The following is a 22400-nucleotide window of genomic DNA, read 5'->3' as shown; positions in this document are numbered from 1 at the left end:
ACTAGTACCTCAGCAGACTCCATTCAGACAATTTAGATTCAATCAAGTGTAAGTCTATCCTTGTCAGATCAAAACTATCATAGTAGGGCAGCCTTGCCTACGTGCAGGTGCCAGGATGAGTGACACATTAAGGTCAGAGACTAACAGGGCGAGTGAGCGAGTAGATATCGGGAGAAATACACAAAGATCCTGAAACTCACTCACATACACACGCTCAGTGAAAACAGATGTAAGCACAGAAATCTGCACTGGAATGAGTGTAGTCTTTTGGATTTTATCTAAGGTATTTGTGAGGGAAGCATATTTAACAGTAGGTGTGTTTCCTTGTGATTCAGCACACTGGTGTGTCTTCATAGGTGTGAGAATCTGTGGTTGTGCACACTGGGGGCTTTTTCTTCCTTCAGAATGATCAAAGATGCAGCTTCCGTACGGCTCAACACACAGAGAGTGTGTGACTGCTAGCCGGGGTGTGACCATGCTGTGTTGTATTGTGGGGCTTTGACTTATGACCAGACTCCTGCTGCGGACCTGAGCTGAGCTGCCATCTGATTGCCAGCCTGATCGGGTTTATGAGTTAAAAATTAGATCTGGGAGACAGACGGCAACGCTCAACCAAGATGCCCACATCCAAGACTCCCATCCTGCACCCCTGGCTCTGCAGAAGGCACAAGAACTAAAGAGGGCACACACATGCAGCTTCAAACACACACACACACACACACACACACACAGTCGTGTCTCCATGACTTCAGAGGACATTACATTGATTTCCTGGAGGAGACTTGTTATAAACTATACAAATGTATTGATTTACGTCATGAGATTTGCATTTTGTCCCTTTATGGAAGGCAAGTCCCCACAACATGAGTAACACCTGGACCACAAACAACAACACACACACACACACACACACACACACACACAAAGGAAAACTTTACAAAACAACTTGGCTCCATTGTAAACTCTGTCTTTGACAATGGTAGTCTTGGGTTCACTCTCCACAACACTGCATTCATTTTGATATTAGTTCATTACTGGTCTGCAGAGCACATGCAAGCTGTGATAATCAAAACTGAATTCATACTCACAATCATAGGAGTACACCTATCATTTAAATGTGCATTGTACAAGAACAATATATATATGTAATTACAGAAGTCTTGACCAATGAGTGAGCAGCTTCGTGTTTATAGTCAGAGCTTAATGAGTCTACTCTGTGTTAGCTGGTGTTAGTGCAGCGTAGCTCTGAGTCAAACCCTGAAGATGTCGACTGAATGCATTGCTTTTCAATAGAAGAGCTTTGTGATGTGTTCGTCTAATTTTTTTGCCCAATTTTGATTCAAGCCCTTTGCAACAGCAGCAAGGTTGCCACAGTTTTTTTGCCCTTCAGTCCAACCTACTTCCACGTTTCCCGCATTTCGATGTTTTTCACCCAAGGAAACTGTACAGAAAATTAAGTGGATCCTGGTGAAATGCTATTTTTGCTTTGTTGGAGAGTGAGGTACAAAATCTTCTCCAAAGGGAGAAGCCCCTCAACAGGTCAAATATTCATTACAGCTACAGGGCATTTCCTTTCATTCCCAAGACAACATGTAAAAATGTAAGCAGTGCATCCTCTTGAATGAACATCCACTGGCTAAAGACTACTATGAAACAGATTTTGTTTATCTTCACTACCTCAGACAGGAATAGTTACTAATTCACATAAACAGATGTAGGTAAGAGCCACATATCAGGCTTGTGGTGTGAAAACTGTTTTTAGTAGCTTGGAGCATTAATTTCAGATTCTTACTGGTTTTGTTACTGAAGGTCCATTGACAACCTATATTTTGGGTAGCAGCTCATAAGCTGCCAATGAGTGTGAAGTCATGGTTCTGTTGCTATGCGACCACTAAAAGCCATCTTGAAGGGCATCTTTCCAGTTCAAATGTTTTAACTTTGAGTGCACCAGCTCACTGAGCTAAATTAAATTCCACTGTCAACAACAAATGATTGAGAAGACAGCACTTGAGAGAGAGGCTTTCTTTCCCTCCCTGCCTCCGGACTTAAATATCTTACCTCCATAATGCACAGTGTGGAGAAAATAAAGAGGGGCAGTAAGAGATAGCCCACTACCCTTTCCAGACCCATTTAAACTTTTAATTTAGCAGCAGGAATAATGTGGTGGCCAGGGCCAGTATCACTTCAGACAGATGTTACCCAGGGGCCCTGTAGGCAGAAAGAATGACTCCTCTGTAGTGCATATGTATAATTTCTGATGGCGTGTGTGGGGGCGTGTGTGGGCGAGTGTTTGTGAGTATTTGCACTGTACTCATGCAAGCTGTTATTAATGGAACCGTCACATCGGTCCTACCTCAGGTGCTGCCACAATCATTTTAGTGTTGTGTGACATCCCAGTGAGGTCAAGAAGGGAGAGAGTGGCAGCAGAGAGGGGGGTGGGGGTTACCACATCAAAAAAGACACCATCATCACGACTGGCAAGGTGGGTGATGTGAAGCAAGTGGTGAGTAATGATGCATTCCGAATTCAGGTCAGTGCTCCTCACTGAAATTTACGAGGAAAGCAAGGAAACGGGGAGATAGTGGCAGAGTTGGAAGAATTCCCCTTTAGCCCTGAGTCACAGCTGCAAAGAAAAAAAAGCCACAAAAATATTCAAACCTGGTTTGTTTCAAAATAGCAGAAAAAATAAAAACACTAGCAAACACCTCCCAATGTTCCTACGCTGCAAATATTCTATTTAATCCACTCCTGTTCCCATGATAAGAGTGGCAGTGGAGAGAGAGTGAGACAGGGACAAAGAAGCAATGCTCCCTGGCCTCTAGAATGACAGAATGGCACGTTTATGATGTCCCTCAAATTATTCCCTGAGATGGATGGGCTGAGCAGTAATACCGATTGATTAATCCATCGACTGGTGGAATGTTCTGCAGCTGTCCCCCTGCTCAGCTGTTCTTTTCTTGGACAAAACATTCAGACGGACACGTTGGAGAGGCTGACTAATGAGTGAGGCTACTGCAGATACCACTCATGTCTGTCCGAATATGTGCGCCGTGCCCAAAACACTGGCTCGAGTCTGGTTGATAGAGTACATTACATTAAGCATGCAGCAACATGCAGTCTCAGGTTCAGATAAAGACAATGTGGGGATGTGTCAGTGACAGTGAGCCTGCAGTGACAAATGGCTGCATTTTTTTTCAGCCAACCAATCAGACAACGATGCAGGTCAATTTAAAAAAGAAGATGAGGGTTTTTTTTTTTTTTTATGAAATACATAATGGCTGCCTTATGTTGCAGACTTGCTACAGCTTGTGGCCTTTATAGTAAAGATCTCTCACTCACTGTTGGCTCATGAAATCATCCAAGCATCAATGCGTTTAAGGTGAATCTCTTGCTGACTACCTCTGCCACAATGCATGATTAATCACCACATGACTCGTCTCATGTATAAAAGTAGCACTCATCAGCCTTGATGCACTTTGCAGGAGCTCCAACTTGCATCGCTGCTGCTTCCTCCCTGACCTCATCGTCCAAACACTTTGAAACCCAACATCATTGAGATTATCTCAGTGGGTGTTCATCTAATGGGTGAAATATAGATAATGTTGTTGAATAAAACTCAGTGAACTTTGCCAGTTAAGTGGATCCATTCACACTCACTCTGTACAATCTGCACATCTGCTTGTCTTTGAACAGACACAGGGCTCAAACCCAACCTCAAACCAAGAACTTTCTTGATGTAAGCCAACAGTACTAGCCACTGAACCACTGTGCCGCCCCATTTAAGTGGATGTGACACATTTTCCAGGGTGCTTAAACCTCCTCTGATCAGCAGATAGTCATACATGGGGAAATAATGTCTGAGTAATGACACATTCATGTGTGCGTTAACCTTTGCTAATTACAGTAAGACATATGATCTGGAGGCTACTGTTGGCAGTCAGATGCAACACACTCAATATTTAAACGTGGATTCATGAGCAATTTTATAATACTTATCATAATTAATGTCAACATTCTGTAAATTGAATTCTGCATGTGTGATCCATTATGTGTTCATGTACAACCTCAACTCCATATAAAGGTTTCTTTCACCTCCAGCGTTATGGCCTCCAGCTCCTTCAGACCCCTCGCGTCGCACAGCTGGTCTCCAACACAAAAGGCGAGGGAGTAGATAACAGATCACTGTAGCCAGTCCCTTTCTCATTGAATGAAACCTCCTGAGAGATTTTATACCCAGAGAAGAAGAAAAATGTAGGGGTAGCTCCATTATTGATACAAGTCCCTGGCAGTGAAAGAAATGAATGCTAATGGTGTCCTAAGCTGGGCTTTACAGAGATTAATCCGATCTGAGAAATTAACATTTTATTATATGGCACAAAGTGTTAGCCCTGATCTGAACTGAGTCACAGGCTGAGGAGGGAAGAAATGACAAAGGGAGTGTGTGAAGCGAACATGGGTTTACAGTCTGTCGCTTTGCAAGACCCTGGCACCTCATTGCAGTGGTGCCCTTTTCCAGCTGACAAGTTCATTAATTTTCTGACACGGCTGCTCGGAATGATTTTCAATAGATAAGTCAGACAACAATGGCTGGAGAAATTCGACATAAAACAGATGTCTATAGAAGCAAGATTATCAGCTGCAGACTGGCGTTGTGTGAGCAGCAGGAAGTCCCTCTTCGGTCCCTGCGCTGCACCTGCTCCAAGGCTAATTCCCACTGCTCAGAAGGACTAATGGGGAGACACTGGGGATACAGCTGTTGTCACTCCAGCAAAGATAAATAAACAAACACTGAGCCAGAGTTTCCCACTGATTCAGTCTGTTTTGATGTCATTTGCCCATTTTTGGGGGGATTGAACTTCATAACCAATGACACCCCAAACCTACAGAGGGCCTAAGAAGCGTTGAATAAGAGGAATACGTCTCTCGGGTTATTACGATGAATCACTCTGCGTCTGTTGCCAACAAAACAACTGCAATCTTGGAAACACAAGGGGAGGATTTATCATGTTAAAGCCTCTGACAGGGCCAAAACATAAAATCAGCAGTTTAATTTGTCTTCCCAAGGTGATGTCACTCCATCACATGGAGAGCTTTTCTTTCATTGGGTGAATAATGTTTGTGGCGTTTCTCACTTTCACAGGTGAAAGATGCGATTCCTTTTTTTTTTCTGAAGAGTGACCAGCAACCTCTATTTATGCTTTTACCACCAACACTGGTTTATCACTAACATGACAGACGTCTATTTTTAAGCTCGCCCACTGTCGAGTTTAAAGGCACTGATATGAAAGACTTAATATGTCCGTAGTAACCTTTGTTCAGAGGAGCAATCATCCTAGAATATTCATACACCTTAATTTAGAGATAGATAGATAGATAGATAGATAGATAGAAGGTCCACGTTGAACTACAAATGTTGCTTTCGCCTTGGAACTTCCTCTGTATGACACAAATGCATATTTTAATGAGATATCTGTTGCGTACACTGGGAGAGGATTATATTCAGCAGTTTAGTAGCTCAGATTCTTGAGCCATTATCCACAACACCCATGGCTTCTGCAGCCGAGCGGCAGATGGAAGACGGCGGATTTTAATTTCAGCACCATGATAGAGGGACAGCTCCCTCTCAGGCTGTGTGAACCATGGTGGAGAAAAATCTAACTGACCAATGACTGAGACTCAGAAATACCACAGATATGATGCTTTTGCTTTTTAAATTCCTAAACTGAATATTTCACATGTCCCATAAAACATTGCTCAAAGGTTACTATAGCAGACAGATACACGTGCTAAACATGGCAGATTTTCAGATGCTGAATGGATGAGCGCATGCAGATGGATGAGCTGCAGCTGCATTGGATGTGCAGCGCGTAAAGACGAACCAGTTGCTTTCAATGTTAGATTTTGTTGGAAATCTAAAGTCTATTGTTTTCCGTGACATTTAAGCTTGATGCTCGCGCGCACTCAAGTCAAGGGCGAGCAGGGAAACGCAGGCAGATCCACGCGAGCGCGCATCCCTTTTCTCTTATCTTCCAAATCGGCGCATGATTAGAGATCTTTTAGTTAGAGGGCGCAGCATCAGTGAGGATACAGCACCGGGAATACAGAGCTCTGATTCAGCTTCTGTCACTGCAGCCATCAAAGAGAGAACTGCCACATTTGGGGATTCAACAGGAAGGAGCAGGAGCTGGAAGGGGTAGTTTGGGTTATGTCATTGGTTCTAGTGAAACCGTCACATATTCTTTTAAGCCACAAACACTAACTTACTTGTTCACGGAGACGCCGAAGTCTGCAGGAGTGGTCCCTCTTCTGCTCCCTCCCCAAAAAACTGCATCGACAAAACATCCGCAATTCTCAGGCGATTGTGCAGAATCCTCGGTGACACTTTCTTGTCAGAGGCATCGCGCCCCCCTCTCTCAAAGCGACGTTGTATGTAATCCACACATCAGTCCGGATGTCATGCGATTAACTCTCACTGTGGTGATAATAAGCATCCGATATCTCCTTCCCTTTCCCCCCCTTAGGACGCACAGAACACGCAGGCACCCACAAGTGCCAGTGTTGAAACTCTCACAATCGGGAGGGATGGATTCACAACTGTGGTTCCGGGTTTTCTGTAAATGATGAGCTGGACCACTGTTTTCTTTTTCTCTCCGGTATAAATCAAATGTTTTAAAAAAGTAGTCTCTCCACAACGTGCAAAGAGAGCGGCGTGTGCTCAATTTCCTGGCACAGACATTCTGAAAAGCCCTTCACTGGACTGTAGAGCAGAGGTGAGGTTATTCAAATGTTTCCAAATGCAACTTTTTTCTTGAAAGTCCCCGTTACTTCTTAGTCATCGAGCCTGCTGGATCTGATTAGGTTTCACCTCACAACCCAGTGCGCAATTCAAGATGCGTGTTTCTCTTTTCCCTCCTGGTTATAGCGACGACAAAGGTCCCGCAAGCTTGGTGACTGAGTAGGTATCCTTTACGTCGGGGAATTGGTAAAGTTGCCCAGATTAAAGATGATCTCTCTCTTCAAGCTGCTCCATTCTCAATTTTCGAGTGGGAGAATGTGTCCATCTGGGATGCAACGTGGAACGAGGGGTAGAAAACCCTGCAGGTATCCTCAAGAAGCCTTGAAAGCACCGTCGTATATTCAGGCAGCGGCTTTAATCGTGATGAGTCTTCAGCAAACGCTCAATTCTTGCATGGTTTCCACGTCGAGCCTTGATTTAACCCTATCTGGACTGGGGCTACAGAGCAGTCGTCACTTGTGCGCCCTGACATCTATTCATGCACCTCGGCGATTCAAGCCTCGCTTATCCACCGGTGTGACACAACACTGGGGTAAGAAATTTCTTAAGGGCTTATTATCCACAAATCGTCTGAGCCCGATCTTCTTATCTTCCCTGTGCGTAAAGCTGCTTCAAATTTGATCACAAATCACTCCGTTCCAATGCGCGCACGCAGACAGGCTGCATCCATCAGTGCGCTTTACAGTGCCTCAGTGCACTCAGCGTTTACGTACCCAAATAAAACGCACGGCACAGCAGGGACGGACACTGGATTGATAAGTGTGCGAGTGGGGCATCGTGTAGGTCCCCTCCCACTGACAAGCTGTGCTCTCCAAGTGAGACTGTTTCGCCACTCTCTGCTGGTGGATTGGCGCTGTCCTCAGCTGCAGGACTGAATCAGCGAGGGCAGGAAGGATTGTTTCCCTTCCTCCTCTCAGAAGCCTCCTTGTATTTCTGTTTCAACTCTTCTGGGGCTCCTAAAATTTCTTCACCTCCGCTGCAGGGAGCCCACCCTGAAGACGGGTATAAATTAATTGATTCTTTGCCTCCATCCTTCTAATCCATTGGTCAGGTTTTAAAAAGGGGAAGCAAATGCAAATTAGGCGCGCACTCTTTCGCTTGAGCGCGTGTGTATGCATGTGCGTGTGCGTGAGAGGCATATGGGGGGGGGGTGGTACACATGGACAGGGGAGACAGTGAGAGCGTCTTCCCATGTGTCTCCTGCAAATGGGACACCACTGCCACCTACCGACTCCCCACGTCCGTTTCCTCTATGGTGGTGTGATAGAGTGGCCTCAGGCCGAATGTCGCATTGCTTATATACGTCTGTGTGTGTGAGTGTGTGTGTGTGTGTGTGCGTGTGTAATACAGAGACACCTGCTTACAGACACAGTCCATGAATAGTTCACAATTGTGAGTGGAATGAATACGAAGTATGATATGAGGAGCTAGACATTGCAGAAACAGTCTCTATCAGGGTTCATCTCTTCATAAACACTGGCTCTGTGTTATGAAATATGAACCACAGACTTGAAGCATGGCAGCTGTGACACATCTTCAGAAAGACAATCTCTTGTTAAGCGTGTATCTCAGGTAACGTGCTGCACCGCACATTTTTTATGCTAAACTCATATAATATTTTAAAAAAGGATGGATTTGCAGATGAGAGCTTGTCTCTACTGGGGGTTGGAGGGGTGGGGGGTGATCTGCATTCACAGTCCATGTGATAGTAGATGTGAGAAAACATTTGAATGCCAGTCTAGGGATCTGTCCATCCAGCTGTCAACACCTGATCTCATTTCCCCTCAGTGCTGAAGGCGTTGCATCATTCATCTGTCTTCATAACTGTCGACCTGCCTGTCTGTGTGTCTGGCATATGGTAGTAAAGAGCACCGCCCTCTTGCTTTCCAGTCCACGGAGGTATCATGAAATAAAATCCTCCTTTTTTTACTCCATTCTTCTCACCTCACATTTTTCTCAGATCTGGCCAAGCGAGTGAATTGAATCTATTAACCCGCTTTGCTTCTCTTGATGGTGAGGTAGTGTTTGTGTTAAACCTTTCAATTCCACACTGTATCCATGTCATCGACACGTAATCGCTGAGGTCTTTTGCGAGTGCTGTGCACCATAATCTGCCTCATGCCACTGTATGAAAACCTTGTCTAAGAGTATTGATTTATTGCGTCTACTCCTCGATCACCTGGGAGTCTGTGGATCTCTGGTGACCACTCCTTACTACTTAAGGTCTTATTTGCTGCGTTGGAACCATCGCTTGAGCCCTTTATCTAGATTTATGTAGCTTTTGAGACCACAGAGTCTCAGCTGGTTGAAACACGATGAGATATTGCTGCTGGAATCGATAATGTTCCAGCACTGCATGGCTACATTAGAGCGTTCATTGTAAAATACATTGTTCAACGTCTTTTCAGGAAACGCGAGGCATGAGATTTTGTCTTACTGATGTGACCTCACATCTGGATTTTACTGAAATATTGCAGTATAGATTATTGTGCCCTTGGAGAATGTTCAAGAGATGTTGTGCTGCCTTTGTAAACAATGTGACCTTGTCCCCTGAAAGGGCAGGATACATACTCGACTCAAGGGGCCAGTTATTCCTGGAGTGGCGAGGACATGTAAGAAACCTTCTGGGAATGCTCCAGTATAGATTATTGGTTATGCTTTCAGCATCCTCATAAAAGTAAAGGTTGCTTGACATTAACAAAGTGAATTACATATGCGGTGATATAGGCTTTAAAATGATGTATGTACACCTTTTATTACTCAATGCTTTTAATCTCTATAATCACTTTATGGAGACTTCCCAGAAAAGCTGATTCTTTGACAGAGGAGAGGAGAAAAGGCAGTGATGGCTCAAGGCACAGAGATCTCTTACTTTCTCTTTGAATATTATGTTGGCAGAGCTTGAATTATACATGTGTTGGGATACAATTAGATAATGTCCTAATCATGTTGGGTACACCATGATGTCGGGCGTCATTTGTACTGTGGCACAAGCTGAAATTAACTGCAGCATTTTACCACATTTAGCTCCAAAGTTAAAATGTCTCCTCTATTATTATTTTATTTAAAAAAAAACTTGATATTAAAATTAAATATTGAATCAAAACATGTTTTTCCTTTTCAGTTTCAATGTAAAAACCAAGTTACTAAACAAATTTAGTACCAAAATAAAATCCACAGTCTTTATCATGTCTGATTCGGACTCAAAGATGTCACAACTGTTATTATATCACATAACTAAGTTTCAGCTGAGAGATAAAGGTGATATTTACCTGTAGCTTGGCTTTAGCACCCAAATATAAGCAGTTTGGAACATAAGCAGTATGTAATCAACATTTTAATATAGTGATGTTACATGGTTTATATACAGTTTGAAATCTGTGTTTCATCTGTTGGATTTGACATTTTTAGAGTTGAGTTATTGTGATTTAAAAACTAAGACATTGTAATACTCTGACGTTCTTCACAAATGTACCTGTTCAGAGTCTGAGTGAAAAGGGGTCGTGTGGCATCTACAGCAGCTTCTTTTAAAGGAGGCTCTGAAGACATTAATAATGTGTGTTATTTATTCTGAGATCTGGCATTCATTATTCATGATGTTGTTTTGTAGGGTATGAGACATCACTACTGATATCCTGCAGGGCTAGGAGACAATGAAATAATGTAGTTAAGGTGAGGGAAGACGGAGGAGCGAATCCGTGGGCCTCCGAGTATGTCACCAGTTTCCATTCTGCTCCATCAGTCTTAGTGCCACCTCAGGATGTGTTGCATAGGAAGCTTGTCTTTCTCTGTCTAATATTTGCTATCCCTTTTTGGCCTCTCTCCGTTCCCACTGTACTTTCAAAAATTTAAACGCAGAATTAGTCTGGCACGCCGACTCCATGGGACGAATTCCACATACACCTCAGCGATGATGTTTCGGAGATTCAAGGCAATTCATCAAATTTCACGGGCTCGATAATTAGGTGCATCAAAATGTTTGCCATCCTATTTAATCTCCACTTTGATCAACACTAATCTCTAACTGTACTTCTTATCCAACGCTTCCTTTGGCCCATAGGGCTCCTGACTGAAGAATGAGTTTGTAGTTTCCATTCTAGGCCATTTTGGCTCTGGGCCTCAGTTTGCCCCTGTATCTGGGCTAAATTAAAATAATTCAAAGCATGCTTCAGCCTAATAACTCTCTAAGCCACTTCAACTGCATAATACACAGTAGCGGTGGATATTGGCTGCAGCTCAAAGCTGCATCATGAGAAGGCCCACACTCAATGAAGGATGGGGAACGTATCAGTTGATGAGCACGATATAATCAGCATATTACTTATCCTATCGCAGAGCATCGTCTTTCATTGGTGTCCTTCAAAATGTAAATTCAAATTAGCATTAGAAACGTGAACACTACATCTGAGCACAAATCAAATAACTTCCAGCTGGATGCTATTTTCTTCCATTTTAAGATGTTACATCCTGTCTTCATCAGCTGATTGACAAGTGCCGGCTGGTTTGCAGGCTGAGCCCACAGAGCCTTTGTTTGGCTTGTTCTCTTTCCACACTGCAGGAGCAGAACCTCTGTGGTGTTTAATGTATGCTTCTTATTTTAATTTAAAAAAGACAAAATAATGCACCGATCCATGACTGTGTGGTCATCCAGCCTTAACAAAAAGTTTTCTTTGCTAGAGTGGCTGTTTCTGTTCCTGCCACACTGAAATCGCAGATGAGCGATTGTCAAGAAATGAAAAAGACAGACAGCTGGACAGACATTCTGGATTTATAGATAGTGGTCAACACAGTGCGTCCTTGGGTCCCAGAACTGCCATGAAATAATGTACAGTGTAGGTTACAGATCAGAATTTACTGTCTTATTCTACAGAAATGCCACAATTTGATCAGTTGCCACAGATTTTGATGGATAGATTTTTGGCTTCTCAGAGACATGAACCACCAACTCTAGGCTGTAACGTTTCTGAGGTGCAGATCATTTTAAAGAAGAGAGAGATCAATCCACAAAAAAAAACACATGACCCATCCTTTGGCCATAGAGATGAAAGACGTGAACATGTGGTAGCGGCTCCACATCCCTCACCCTTATGAAATGCATACTGATTAGGAACACCCCCCCATGCTACTATGCTATTTATAAAAATAAACAAGGAGTGAAAGAAGAAAGTATCGAGCACTTGCTGAAGCCAGGCACTATCCCCAACACATTTATTTTAGGAATTAAGCTGGAATTTATTAGTCATTAGAAGTTTCCTCAATCACTCATTAAACTTTTTTATACATCCCCAATGAATAACTTTTATGTGAGCTCCCTGCATATTCATATACGTTTTCTTTGGTATATAAATCTGTTAATACATCTTTTACAGTGATAAATATCACCTCCAGACAGATGTAGGAATGAATAACTGACGAGAATGTTGATGCCTTAAACACGCAGAGTTTACTAATGACGATCTCTCTCTCATCACGGTGACAGACACATTTTTAGAGAGAGAAAAACTCTAACCTCAATCGTACATTCTCTGCAGAAGTGCTTTGCCACAATAGAGTCAGATGTTTCAAGTCAAGCATGACAGGCTGTTTTCTCTGCAGGTGAACAGAAGCCCTCAGAGTTACGCCATGCATGACAAACCACTGCAGGAGCTATAGATTTTGATGTGAGGGTTTTGCAATGGGTGAGTAACTGTTATCCGTGTTGAGCATGCATTGTTAAATTTGATAGATTATAATGAGCAAACCATCTATTGATTTGCACAACTTGGGTTATTTTTCCACCCAGAGCTGTCGTGAAGTTCACTCTGCGCTTCTTCGTTCAGCGCGTCTCTTCCTACTAATCGCTCAGCATCAATATGCCTCTTTGCATCTTTGGACAGCTCCCACATTTACAGCTAGAATTGTCTATTAATGCACAACCATTATATGTTTAGTAAGTTTGCCACTGAGAATGTCTTGAGTGACAATCGGAGGATAAAGCTATAATCGTGACATAAACCTTGTAATCCAGTATCACAGCAGATTTAGATTTAGGGTAACCTCACTTTTAGCTTGTTTCATTTCTTCAGCTGTGTCCCTGTACATGCACAACAAGCAGTGCTCCAGACAATGGCGTACCTATTCACATGTGAGGCAGAGAGCAGATTTGCAGCATCTGGATGTGACTGCTGATCCTCTCTGTCTCTCTCTCTAATCCTCCGTGTGGTTGGGATTGAGTGGGCCATCCATTCACATCCTGCCTGCCATAGAGCAGATAAACAGAGGAAAACATAACGGTCAGATAATCAATAAGGAACATTACAAGAAACTGAACCTTTTATTGGTTGTGTTTGCATTTTGTTAGCTGGCCAAAAAAAAAAAAATATCTTCACATTAAGAGGATGAAGGTTGATGAGCCCTTAAATTGAAAGTCTGTTCAGGCTTGTGTCGCAAAAATGGCAAATATGAGTGGGAGCATGTGATTTTTACAGTGGCTTGACTTGGGTGGTGCTCAACATGCAGCACGTGCACTCCTTAGATATCAAAACACCTCTGATTGTGCTGCATGTCCTTAAATGCCATCAGGCCCGAAAGATTTGGCTGTCAACAGTTATCAGTTAGAACAGCTGAAATCATAAATGTCACATTTCCTAATCTTCTCTGAGAAGGAAATGCAACATTAAAGGGGGGGGGGGGGGGGGGGGGGGGGGGGGTAAAGAGTCCAGCCAGAGCTTTATTTGGCCACTCCGAGGTATCACCTTGAAAGGTTGGGAATAATTGAACACCATGAAGTTCACTCCTGATTACCTTAATCATCTTTCTCCGAGAAAGGTCACTTTACAGTCTGGTTAACCACGGACAATAAGAATCAATGACTGGTAAATGATGACATTCTGCTTGAGCTGCTTGTGGTAATGTCTAATGGGCAAGCTAACACTATTTTAAAGAGATTAGCAAGATGAGGAATAGAATATGGAGGCAGATGTGACACTACATGAAAAACTGTGACCATTAAACACAGTGGATAACTGCAAAGTAATTCACCACCTCTCCTCTTGCTGTAGTCACTAAATGGTCACTTCATGATTACTTTTTAACCTTTTTAACCGTTCTATTAAATCTGCCAAATCATACGTTAGCTGCTCAGTGATTCCAGTCAATCTACATGTGATTTGATTTGTAATTTGCACAACAGATGGCTGATGTCATATAAAAACCTTGTAACTTGGGTTTACTTGTTTTTGTATTTTATGTTGCTGTGGCACAGCTTGTGGCACATTGTGGATTAATTATGTCCTTGTGTCCTTGTCATGGTCATTGCACATGACACCTAGGTTATTCTAAAATAAATGGAAGCTTTTATACAGTATAACGATCCCTGTATGATACTTATTACTTACTTACTTTATTGTTAATTTGTATTGTATTGTAAATTATATGGTTCTGCATGAGTTGCATTATATGAGTTTCCAGCATTGATACACTTACACACAGTATTTGGTGTTTGTCAGTCACACACAAAGAAATGAAAATCCTCAACCTAACCACAGTTAACATCTTACTCCTAAACTTAACCAGGACGTCAGAAATGATGGTGATTTGGTGTACTGCTCCTGACAACTACAGTGTTATGCTGGAATAGTCCTAGAAGTAACAAATGTGCCCACACACACACACACACACACACACACACACACACACACACACACACACACACAGAGTACAATCAATCTTTTCTTCACGTTAAAATTAAATTAAATTAAATTGCACAGATCCGTTATTGCTCTCCCATCAAAGTGATTTTTCCTCTTAGGTTAGCAAAGTGCTATGAAAATCAGTTTGAGTTGAATACATTCAAATATTCCTGCAGTGCATGTGGACACTTATCCCATGCACACATGCAATCCAGTATTTTAGAGTCGGCCTTTATTCTGAGTAACTTCCGTAAATAGACGATCAACAGGATGAACTGGAGCCAGTGCTTCACAGGCGTGGCCAGAAATCCGTTGGGTATTTTGTATGGCGTTCCCTGTCAAATGCAAAAATTGCTTTGAGGCATTTCTCTGTTAGCTTGATCTCTGCCACTTGCAGTATGAATAAAAAAAACATTATTAAAGTATTGTATTTCTGTTTGGAGGAGGAGGGAAGTGGGCTGGGTAAACAGATCCCTGTGCCAAAAAGGGAGAAAGAAATGATTCACAAGTGCAATGTGAGGACAGACCACACAAAGTCAGAAGTGCAGAGAGAAACTTTCAGCTCCTGTGAGTGCCCTGCAACTTTCTCTAAGGATAAATTGAAAATATACTGTTCTGCAGTCTAACCATCAAAGTTAACGCTCAGTCCGATCAAAGAGCTATTTTAAAAACATACCACATGCATTTGAAACACAAAAGGTCCCATTGTCATTTAGCACTTAAACTCCAGCAGTGCCAAGACATCTTAATACCTCTGTGACAGAGACACAATATAACTGAGTGTAATTACGTTTCATTATGATAGGATATATATTACAGGGTTGGTGGAGAATAGAATGAGTTGAATGTGGTTACATGGTGCAGACCTTGTAAAGGTTGTGCCTGTTTGAAAGAGGCACAGAGAGTGAAGAGGAACAAAGGCAAGAATCAGACAGAGACACACAGACAAACACATTATAATTCTCCGTGGCTTGATTTTTGAATCATTAACAAAGTTCCTGATTCTATAATAAACAAGAAAAGCACACACTGGGGGCTTCTGCTCATGTTCTGTGTATAATCTAAGTGGAGGAGTTCAGACTGACCCTGTGTGGATAACATTGTGCCAAAGCCCACAGACACCAGCGATACGCTATTTCTCCCAACCCTCTGCCAGCAATTTAAGCCCTGCCCTTTGCCATAATCCCTCTCAGACTCACTATTGGCTGACATGCAGAAGAGTATCTACTCTAACGCAGTTTCCAAACTGTGCCTGCTGATAATCCTCTGGATTCTGCTCAGCAGACAGGTGTATATTGTAACTCCTGTGATAGTGCTGCTCCATATGCCTTAATTGTGGTTTGACGCTTGGATTTCCTGACATTGTCTTAATTGACATCATTGAAATAATTCAGAACACTGACATAATGCTGTCAAAGTCTAAAATAAGAGCTCCTGAAAGATGTGACGTACAAGTGAGTGGGACTTCACCTTTGTAATATGAGGTTAGACATAATACATACAAAGCTCCCGAGCTGTATTGAATGCAACATTCTCTTGTTATAACCATTAGAGTCATAGTCAATTGAATGTGATTTACATAATGTATTGACCTCATTTTTCAAATCTTTCTAATCTAATCTTTTACACAGTTCTGCTCAGTGTGGTCAAACCTCAGCTTTATAACATAACATGTGCCATTCTTTTTTAACCCTATTGCAATCAAGCAAATAAATGTTTTTTTTTTAGATTTAAAGTAGGCATTGGTTTAGACATGCAAATAGGTGTGAGAGAGAATGGTTGTTTGTATCTGTTTGTTTGATCTGTGATACACTGGTGATCTGTCCAGGGTGTATCCCATTAGCTGGGATCGGCTCCAGCTCCTCAGCCACCCTCAAAGGATGAGTGGAATACATAATGGAAGTATTTTGCAAAACTTACGTCAAGATAAAAATTATTCTAAAGAATAAATGTTGATAATTATCACCATCTGAATGTAGGTTATTGATTATTTTAAGTTGAAAGACTGATTCCACCTCCTTAGTGAAGGCTGTGCTTTTAAACTCTTCTTTTTGGGCAGAGATTGAAAAACACAAAATGTATATGAACAATGCATATGCAAAAAACAAAACAAAATTATATATATATATAAATATAAATATATATATATATATGTGTGTGTGAATTGAATTTCTAAAAAGAAAATTAAGAGAATACATTTTTTGTTTTCACTGGATCCTGACATCAGTGTCTTTGTATTCCTTCACTCCCTGTAAGGACAAGCAGACATGCTGTGCCTTGAAACTCCTCTACCATTTACTGCAGCTTCATCCCCAGAGTGAAGTGGGGGCACAGCGGAGGTGCATGCACAGACTGAAAACGCAGAGAGAATCAATGTTTCGGATCAAGGTTTATGCATCCCACTATATACTTGGACAGGTTGATGAGTAATTCAGCGCCGTTCTTGGGCGGTTATTGTTTTTCTAATTTCAAGCTTACAGCACTTTGACCGGGATCACCGAGTAGGAGCCTGGAAATTTTGACATAAAGTGCTGTGGGTTTTACTCTCGGGGAGTGTGTCGTAGTAATCGTCGGGTTTCTCTCGTGTCATTAAATATCAGTTTCAGCAAAACAGCACAACACAATTTTTGTTTTTCAGACATCACTGAGGTGTTAGTGACAGAATTGTTGAGCAGGCTCGTGAATTGTGTCACAGTTCAACATGTATTAGCTTAAGCTTATAGTTTATACACACACGAGTGGTGAGCAAGCAGCTTAGACACAGTAAAATATCTGAAATGTCAAATATGCTCTGAACCGAGGAACAAATGTACAACTGGAACCCTCTGTAAAGAACATTTTGTGCAAGAGCTGCAAAACATCACACACACAGGTCCTGAAAATATATAGCTCAATCCACATAGTTCCTCTTAAACAGCTCTTTGGACAATGTGTCTCAACACATCTTCTCTGATACCTGTTCCCTGTTTTCCTCAGCTGATCGATGTGCAGGGTGCTTCCGGTGAAGTGTTACATGAATCATAAAAGAGCCACCACTGTGTATAGAGCCGTGCAGAAAACTCAATAAACATCATATGGCCATTCAAGCATGCATCCTATTTACTTCAGCCTGTTAATCACAGCATCTCTTTAAACACCACTGTTCACTCCACTCATCAATTTCACAGTTCTCACATTTCCAGCCAATAAGAAATTAGAATTTTTCCAAATTCAAATGTATATGTTTCAGCTCAAGGGTTGAATTAACTTGAAAACATTCCAGGGAGACATTTACTGTGCGTTCATCACATATGTTTTTGTAGACTCAAGATTTGTAGCCCAGTGTTAACTGAGCTCTGTGGCCCATGAGACAGAGGACACATCACAGTCCCACTGCTGCAAGAGGCCACATCTGCAGTACATATATACACTGTAACACTAAGGAATCAATGTTATGCCTCTGACACATGCAGTGACACACTCCCTGGGTGTACACATGTGATCACTTTCGATACAGAACACCCACATACACAAACACATCTTCAGCTGTAAAAAATAAAAAATTAAGGTGTTATTTACTTCCATGGTGGGTGGAGGTAAATAAAAATCTTTGCATGTGTTGTTAAATTGTTAAACCTTTTACTCAAATAGACACAGGATGCATCTATCTACTAATTTCAAAAATCTCTATATGTGGAATGCATATATTAAGAATTATTCATCTTAACAACTTCACATTCGGTTTGTGTATTAAGGGCTGAGTGTTGAATTCAATCCAGTTTGGACCCAGTATATCTGTTCAATATGAATAAACCTTTAATGATAGGTGACCAGCGCACTGTAGCAGCATTAACATTGTTGATCACGACAATTACACATGCAACAACTGCCACGTTCACAGCACCCGATCCACCAAGGTATCTGTGTTGAGCTTCAGCGAACTTTGAATAAACTGGTGAACAGCTCTTTGTGCAGCAGCGGGGGCGCAGCTTCAGGGTTCTGTGGACTAAGTCCAGCAGTTGTCCTAATTTTGCTGCAGCTTAATTACTGCAGGTCACTTTTACAGTTTCAGAAAGAAAGCTGCCACCAACATTAAGATTAAGATTCCTTTATTATTCCACAATCATGCACACAAAGCACTACATGCAACCTCTGCTTTTAACCCATCCGTGTGAACACAATACACACAGTGACCACACGGAGCAGTGGGCAGCTATTGAAAGCATATGCGACACATATGCAACATCCAGTTGGTGACGCTTCCTCGCTCTCTCTCGCTATTGCAGGTTTCTGTCGGAGCTGATTGTCATAAGTCGACATCGGGGAGGCTCAGACTCAATCGGAAGCATTTCGATTTTTTTCCAAACCCCCTCACACTCGTTATTTTTCTGGCAGATAATCAACACGAAGTGACCACCAGTCGGGAACCCCGCCTCGATTTTTGTTTCTCACTCTAACGAATGAATCTACATCCCCTGCATCTTTGTCTTCTGTGGAGCTGAAAACCAAGGTGAAAAAACATACAGTTAAAACAGATGCATACTAGTAATGTTTCATCGTGATGACTTTTGTATTCACTGTAATGTGCTTTCTCCCTCACCCTGCGTGATGTTTACCCCCATGTTGGCGGATGGGACTAATTAGAGGACAAAGCTGCTGTTCTGTTTTGTTTTTATCCTTTGACCTTGCTGACTAACCACATGTATGAATGTTGCAGAGCTAAATCTACATTAATGAGCACTTTCTACTAATTAAGAGCCACATTTCTACATTTAAACTCATTATGGACAGTACAGTGATTATAATGTTCTATGATGATACTATTTACAATAATGCAACAGTATTACTATGATTACCCCCCCCCCCCCCCAATAGCCTCAGTGGTATTCAATGCGTGCACAAATGCATGAGCGGGGCACATTAATAAACATAGACAGTGTCCTTGGCTGACAGTAGGTGAGTCAAACAAACCTCTCCCTCTCTTACTGTTCCTCTCTCTCGCTGACTTACTCACACAAACACACGCATGCTTCAGCATTGTATACTTAAGACAGCAGATTTGTTTTAATACTAGCTGCAGTCCCAAAGCCACAGCTGCAACCATGCAGGGCTTTTACATAAAGCGAAGCCGTGAACTCAGATTTGACAAGTCACAAGCTGAATCACTTTGCAACAGAAGCCCTGTGGCCCTTCCCGTACCACAATACAGCAGCCGACATAACAATGCAGCCTCAGTAATCTCAGCTGTGCAAAGGCCATATCCTGCTTTTGGTTTAGTGAATGTGATAGAGTTTTACATTAATGAGCAGTTTCCTTGTTCTGTGATAAGCAGAAATATGTATCAGGGTTTCTCGACCTTCACATGGTTGAAGGTTTGAAATTCTTCTGTTTCAACCCAAAACTGTAATATTTGGCCCAATTGTATCTGCCACCAGTGCAGTGCCCACTCTAAACCTGTCTGTTTGGAATGAGCTGTTTGCTTGGCTTGTACTAATTTTGATGGCAGCTTACTTTCTGATACTGTAAAAGTGTGTAATTGGGCCAAATGAGGAAAGTACAGATCTGCTACTGGACTGAAGCTGCGTCACAAAGAACTTTGAGTCAAGGTTCAGTGGAGCTCAATACCAAGAACCCCAGACTGGAGAAGCAGTTGTTATTGCCATGGTCTTGAATGTGTCTGATGTCATGATCAGCAACGTCACTCACATTGATGAGTTTTAGCCGCCTGTCTACTCCCTTGTGTCCCTGTGTTGTCTGCGTGGCTACTCTCACTCTCTCTCTGCTGCTGCACACTCAAGTGGACTCACCTGGGAATTGCTACTTGGAATGTGATTAGGGAGATCAAAAATTTCATTGCCAAGACACTATAAAGACCAGCAGACAAGACGATGAACCCTTATGCTTCCTGGTCTAAACACCATAATGGAGCATTCCCATGAGTCCCCATGAGTTCCCATGAGCCCCCCCACCCCACCCCCATTTCTTCTACTTTTTTTACTGCCTTCATGGTTTACCAGTCCTCTGAAGAGTAAAAACTATGTTATCATGTTGGCATAATGCTTCTGTATTGTATTCCACACAGTGATTACAATTTCCACCCACTACTGAAGTAAAAATCTGAATTCTTTACTGTCTTAATCCTTTTGCATTCTTAAGTTACGTGCTAGCATTGTCTCTGTGCCGCTTGATGTTGAGAGGGGAGTGTAGAGCAGCTATTTTTCTGGAAAAGACCCATCTGGTGCATCCTTAAACACATGAAAGCTCTGAGAGGTAACTAAAGGAATAAGAGGTTTAAAACCAAACCACTGACCTAGAATCGCTGTAGGGGGCTTGAGACACGTGTTTTCTGTGGGTGACACTTTATGTTTTCTTACACACAGTAATCTGATCCATTGTAAATACAAATATATTGAGAAAGTGAGGTAAAGTACAGTGGTGTTTACATGGCAGCCCATATGCAAGATGCATATTCATAATGTAAAAATTGGTCAGGAAAAAAATGCTAAACACATTTTGTGTAAATCTGAGTACTAAGAACCTATGGCTGGATTATGTGCTACATTACGTCTCAATTTCTCCCTGTCTGTCGCCTCTCCCTAAAATATAAACACTTTGAAAGTACCCTGATGAAGAACAATGATGTGGCTCACTGCTCTTTGCTTTCTTTTTCTTTCTCTCTGCTCCTACTTTGCTCTAGAGGGGCCCATCATGGATGATAATGGCTTACCTGTAGTTTAGACACTTTTTCACATCCTGAACAACAGAGCTGGTGAGCCGATAATTACTACATGGTGTGGGCAAACACTCCCCAGACATCATCCTGAGGGGCCAGAGACGTGTGTGTGTAACAGTTAGTACAAATCAATACCACCAAATGGCAGCTTGCAGATCTCACATAATTAAACAGACACAGGATGAAGGGAAGAGCTCCACTCGCCCGGGCAGATGAGCATTAGACAAGTGTTATCAGCCTTCCTCTGACCATTCTTCACCAACGTCCATTGCATAAATTTAACCGGCAAAGCCAGAGAATATATATTTGCTGGAGATTGGAGGGGATCCAAGGTTTACCTAAACACAGCAGCTACAAGACAGCAAACAGCATAGGTGTAGCAGGGAATACTCATGAAATATATCTTCTATTTCACCCTCTGCTTTTATCCTCATAATGTGATTAAGAGTCTCCGGGTGCACTGGAGGAACTGCTCTTAGACACAATGTTTTTTTTTCCCACTTTGTCATGACCACTGGATGCTTTCACATGCGATACCCTCTTCCTTTAGGGTATGGACTGATCATTATTCCCATGGCAATGAGTAATTTCAAGCGGCCCTGCCAAATATCCCTCTTTAGTCATTTTTGACATGATCTGCCCCAGTAAGAGACTCTAAACTCTTTATTTCCTGTTTTACTTTGACATCTCTCATGCCCAGGCCCCGCTGGATGCATACCTGTTAAGTAAAAGCACTCTAGTTTCTTTAACTTGAGTAGACATATAAATTAGATAGACAAAAGCATGCTTTATGTACCTTCATAAATATGACCATTAGAGGCATCTCTTAGCATTTTTGTTGAGTGAATTTGTTTTAACAAGGTTTTTATTGGTATTATTGCAGTACTGGAAGACTGCACAATAGTGCCCGGCTTCATACTGTAAAGTCCTGGCATTTAGTTGAGTACATAGGCCAGCTTTTATTCGAGGAAATACAGTAGTCATACCAGAAACCTCACTTAGGAGCTCTGTAGCTTGCAGCAGACCAGCGATTCAGCAGTCACGTGTTTTACATGCATCTCTGTTGGATGTTTTTTCAAATCTTTTTTCTTTCCAACTTTGATGATAACCTTCGCTGCCCCAATGTGTTTGTGTACAATTATCTCTGCCTCCCTTCTGCATTTAGTCTCCAAGCTGTGTTTGTGAGGTCCTCTCTCCGTATCCCCAGTTTGACCGTGTGCCT

The 22400-nt window shown here is 42.1% G+C and overlaps 1 protein-coding gene across 3 annotated transcripts in view; it reads right to left on the bottom strand.

The window, feature by feature from the left end:
* lrrc4ca (leucine rich repeat containing 4C, genome duplicate a) overlaps positions 1-22400 on the bottom strand; it is a 175052-nt gene that overhangs the window by 40448 nt on the left and 112204 nt on the right. Inside the window, exon 3 of one of the 3 annotated variants that reach the window (XM_069528791.1) lies at positions 12911-13032. The exons of 1 other annotated variant lie outside the window; for it this stretch is intronic. The gene's annotated coding sequence lies outside the window, so the exon portion shown is untranslated. Of the gene's footprint in view, positions 1-6264; positions 7856-12910; positions 13033-22400 lie in introns of those variants that run through there. One more of the 3 variants, XM_020078755.2, reaches the window with a different exon arrangement.

Source organism: Paralichthys olivaceus, chromosome 7, assembly GCF_024713975.1.
Source record: "Paralichthys olivaceus isolate ysfri-2021 chromosome 7, ASM2471397v2, whole genome shotgun sequence".
NCBI lineage: Eukaryota > Metazoa > Chordata > Actinopteri > Pleuronectiformes > Paralichthyidae > Paralichthys > Paralichthys olivaceus.
Note: the sequence above shows the minus strand (reverse complement) of the source record. Positions and strands in the feature narration are given on the sequence as shown.